The sequence below is a fragment of the Ochotona curzoniae genome, unplaced genomic scaffold, assembly GCF_017591425.1.
Source record: "Ochotona curzoniae isolate NIBS_2020 unplaced genomic scaffold, NIBS_Ocur_1.0 contig_1356, whole genome shotgun sequence".
In the NCBI taxonomy this organism is placed as follows: domain Eukaryota; kingdom Metazoa; phylum Chordata; class Mammalia; order Lagomorpha; family Ochotonidae; genus Ochotona; species Ochotona curzoniae.
Window position 1 is genome coordinate 26,162 of NW_024465056.1, and position 5,145 is coordinate 31,306.

At 39.9% G+C, this 5,145-nt stretch overlaps 1 long non-coding RNA gene across 1 annotated transcript; it reads right to left on the bottom strand.

Moving 5' to 3' along the window:
• Positions 1-2,289: 2,289 nt before the first annotated feature.
• Positions 2,290-3,494, bottom strand: LOC121146876. The gene is made up of 4 exons (XR_005882264.1): positions 3,455-3,494; positions 3,254-3,311; positions 2,998-3,120; positions 2,290-2,394 (listed from the first exon to the last, which is right to left on the bottom strand). It is a non-coding gene; the product is annotated as an uncharacterized LOC121146876 (long non-coding RNA).
• Positions 3,495-5,145: the final 1,651 nt, after the last annotated feature.

The following is a 5,145-nucleotide window of genomic DNA, read 5'->3' on the forward strand; positions in this document are numbered from 1 at the left end:
CCAAGATGACTGAAGCACACAATACAGCAGACATACCACAGCCTCACATGGAGATTACAGAGACAGTATATAGCAAAATGACACAGTAAAGCGACCACTGCAGAATAACACATTTTAGTTATTTAATTTCTATAACTAATTATTTCCAATTTGTAAATAAATCCTGAATTGTATCTGTGGAATTTGTAATGAAACAAAATAACAACAAAAACCAAAAACAAACAAACAAACAAAAAAACCCAAAAATCCTGCTTTGTTCTCAATTGAAGCCAAAACTGTGAATTATGGTTCAAGTACATATTTTGCTGAAAAATGTATTTAGCTCTCTTTTGTGATACAGAATTTTTAGTTTGTATCAATTTGGAAGAAATATCTATTAACACCTGACAACAAGCTTTCTTAGAAAATTGTGCAACATAATTACCCCAAAATTCTGTCGCATTAAAAAAAAAAAAATCTTGGGCCCAGCATGGTGACCTAGCAAGCTGAAATCTTCACCTTGAATGCACCGGGATCCCACATGGCTGCCGGTTCTAATCCCAGCAGCCCCGCTTCCCATCCAACTCCTTGCCTGTGGCCTGGGAAAGCAGTTGAGGACGGCCCAAAGCCTTGGGACCCTGCACCCATGTGGGAGACCTGGAGGAAATCCCTGGCTCCTGGCTTTGAATAAGCTCCAGCTGTTGCTGGCACTTGGTGAGTGCATTATCGAACGGAGGATCTTCCTCTCTGTCTTTCCTCCTCTCCATATATCTGACTTTCCAATAAAAATAAATAAATCTTTTTAAGAATTCTCTTGTTCAACGTGTATCCTAAAACTACTGTCAATCTGTCAAGTGCCTACAAAAAGTTGGGTACCTTTATAATTACATGTCTAAGTTGTGATGTTAATTTGAAAAATGGAGACCAGCACAGTGATCATACCTAGCTATTGTATAACAAGGATCTTGCCTGAGTCTTAGTTAAAGGTAGTTTTGAGGCAGCACTTCCAGGCTTCACTCCTGATGCAGTGCAGACTGGAGCTGAAACGTAAGTGCCTGGTGTAGAAACCTGCCCAGGTGTAACCACTGGTATGACTGGTAAACCAGTTGTTCCTAATGGCAAATTAGTAGATGGCAATGAAGTACTTGTAGTGCAACTAGTCAGTTTGCTTGATGCAACAGCAGTGGTTGGGATGGCCGGTGTGACTGTAGTCTACTACCAGTGATGTCTCCAGTGAGAGAGGCATGCTGAGCTCCAGATGAGCTGTGTTCACTGAAGAGAGACCGCAGTTTTTCTTCAAGAGTTTTTATGTCATCAATTCCAGGTTTGGGTTGTGTATCAGCATCAATTTCAGGGCAGTGAGTATGAGGCTGTTTGGGAAGCAAGGCTGGTTGAGGCTGACCATGAATTAGTGTCTGCTGCACAGCAGGCACATTAGCAACAGGTTGTATTAAGGGCGGAATGTTGGGTACTTGGGGTAATAAAGGTGCAGATGTAGGTCCTGCTGCTTAGGCGAGGACAGGGGTAGAAACTACAGCTGATGGAATGACCAAAGAATGCACTCCACCAGGCTGAGAAACAGAACTCAATGCTCCAGCTCCAGGAGAGGAAGAGGAAAATGGTGCAGAGAGAGATAAAGCCAATGCAGTTGTACTGCTATGAGATGTTTTATCAGGTGAGTGTGCACTCACCACCACCATTTCAGCTAGAGTAGGAGCAGAGGTACTGCTGCTGAGCTGAAGGGAAGGCTGTGACACTAAGCCAGGGAATACAGTGGTGGTAGGAGTGGATGTCAACGTGGCTATCCCAGCAGGACTGCCTGCTGCCTGCTGAGGTAGTACAGCTGGAGGCTTAGCACCCGGGCCAGAGGCACTGCCTACCGCAGAGGCTAAAGTCACTGGAATTGGTATAGGAGGCAAAGGGCCTGTACTGGAAACAGTGCCCCCAGAAGCAGGGGCCTGAACTGACTGGGATGTTGTCGCTATTGAGACAACTGCAGGTACTGTGATGTTTGAACCAACACTAGAAAGTACTGTTGACTCACACACAGCAGGGACAGGAATACCACTTGAGGTGATCAAACTTGTGCTAGTGGCAAAACCAACAACCCTTTTTCAGTGGGTGCTGTAACCTCAGACTGAATGACTGACGTAGAGATGTCATTGAGAGGGCTGCTTGTTGCTGGGCCTGATACTGAAGGTGTGGCTGCTACTGCGGTTGGGACTCCAGTGACGTTGCTCATGAAAGGAGGTCCTTTTGGAAATGATGGTCCTGTCTGACTGAAGTTTGGAGGTGCTGTACTTGGTCCTTCTGTCATCTGGGCATGTCTAAGTTGGGAGAAGGCCTGCTGTAGACTAAGAGATGAAGCAGAGTGCGACAAGTTCATTCCAGGGCCCTGAGACGTGCAGGCAGCAACTGCAAAGGGAAACAGAAATATGAGATGGGTGGGTTCCCACGATTGTCCTAAAAATTATTTTGTGATAAAAAATAGTGCCAACAAAGTTTATGAACTCTGCTAAGGAAATGACAGATTTTGAAAGAGCAAGGTCCAACAACAGTTTGAAGTCAGATGGGGTGCTACCTGAAAGCACACACAGCAGTTCTAAACGCAGAGAAAACAGTATCTACTACAGTTTGTATCAAGTATGCTCATTCTTATTGTCCTTTTCTGTCTATTTACCACATATTTCCCTTCCATGTGTATTTGTTGCTTATAAGCTCAATTTTCTACTTAAAAATAACACATCAGTGTCAACTGCTTGATGATCAAGCTTTCAACATAGTAAAGATGTGAAAGAATTTACATAAAGATAAAGGTAGAATGTGACCAGTGCCATAGCCTAGTGGCTAAAGTCCATACGTTGAATGTGCCAGATCCCATATGGGCACTGATTCTAATCTCAGTGGCCCCGCTTCCCATCCAGCTCACTACTTGTGGCCTGGGAAAGCAGTCAAGGATGGCCCAAAACCTGGGGACCCTGCACCCTTGTAGGACCCAGAGGTAGAATGAATCCTTACCCGTATCTAATATTTCACTGGTGAAAATTTTTGACTCTCGTAATCGACTGTCTGGAACAGGACTTACTATAAACTGTCTTCCAGCTGAATGAACAACTTGAGTTAAAGAGCTGGTAGGAACACCTAGTCAATAAAAGGCAGATTACTTTATCACCATGTTGTTATATATATTATTCACAACAAGGAGCTTCAATAATTTCATTATTGGCATACGTAACTCCCCAAGTCAAAGGTAAAAATAAACAAAAAGATTCACCAATTTGCTGCGGCAGAGAAGATGCAGGAATTGGGTGTTTAAACTCTCTTTCCGATTTCTACAACAAACAAAAGAATGAAATTCATGTTCAGCAACAATCTCAACAATCAGACAAAGCCAACTGCCAAACATGTGAAAACAATTAGCATCATGGTAGCATCTTATATGAAAAAAAGCTTCACTCTGAGAAGGAAAACTTACTTGAGAACTTGAAAAGCCGCAGTCCTCCTTTCCTTGAAGACTCTCCAATCCCTGGTCACCCTCTGGCTCCACACTAACATCCTCACTGAGCATCTCATCAACTTTCTCGATAATCTCTCGCACTTGATCCACAAATGACTCTCTTTCTACTGCAAAAATAAAGTTGTTGTTCACCTGTAAAGGAAATGTCATGTCAGTCTGAATAAGCTGATATTCCATAAAGTTTAAGTCATTATACTATCATGACCAAGACCTCGAGCCTATTTATATCAATTTTATTATTTGTGAAGAAGTAGCTCTTCCCTTCTGAACTTCAGTACTTAGACACATCCGAGACAAAAACGTCCCTGAACCATAAGTTGTGGATAAGGCAAACCCAGAAAGATAAATACTGAATAGTCTTCCTTAACTGTGGGAGCTAAAATTAAAAAAACAAAGCAGAAAAAAGCAGAAAGTAATTCTGTATCTGTCACTATTGCTGCAAATAGTTCTGTAAAACGGCATTGCATACTTCGGAAAACCACTGGTAAAGAATGTCATACTAGTGTAGTTTCAATGATCAGCAATCACTTTACAATGTACTGTGTATGTGTGAAATGCTCACTTTTCATTTAATTAGAGCTATTGCCTATGTTCCCACTAAACCAGGTCTTTTTGATTTTTTCACTTGTTAAACTTATTCTGTAAAGTATTAAGCCTTTTAATTGTGCTATATATTTAAAATGTTATCTCAAAAACTACAAAGAAAATGGAGAGGGAAGATAGAAGGAAATGATTGCAATATCATCATGTTCTTGGAAATATATCTACAAATCATAATAAATGTTTTAAAAACTAAAAATTAAACAAAACAAAACTTAACACATATCATGACTGAACAACTGAAAATGCTGACAGCATCTTAAACCCAGCAATTCTACTCCAACTGATTTATCCTAAGGATGAAGTGCACACAGATACACACAGGCCTTTACATCTGTAAAAGTAGATTTAAGCTTCACAAATTTATACTATAAATTATAGTACAGTCACACCATGCAATATCACTTGGTCATAATTTTAGCTCTGTTATTATCTACATGGGAATATTTCCCAGCTAATATCATATGGAAGAATGTATAGAAAAAAAAATTGCTTTCCACAGTGATGCAGTTTAAAACTAACTTAATTTTCTAATTTTTATTTTACTTATAATTATACTTCTATAAATTAATCCTCCTAAAGAGTTCTAAAACTGCTTGAGAATAAAAATTTGGTAAATACCAAAAAATCAAACAGAAATACATAATCGTGAAGATAAACACAGATGATAAAAGACTTCCTATTTGCCTAGAACAATAGAATAAGATTAAGTATAAAAGAAAAATTTGAAATGCAAACACATACCATAATTGTTGCTATCTCCTCAGGGTTGTCACCAGCTAAGTCAAACTTGAATGTAACCATTTTCCGATTATGAGTCTCCAACTGACATTCTGCTACTCGGTCTCTTTTATTTGAAACCTGAAAAGGAAAAGGAACGTCTCAGAAGACCATATTCAAATTTATTATTGAATTTGAGAAAAGCCATTCATATTAATGCTCAAATTTAAGTCTGAGGAAGCACTGTGCTACTCCTTGGATCACAAATACTAGAAAAGAATCTGTAATGGTGTCAGACTTTCAGCTACTCCCTGAACAGTCTGGAAGAT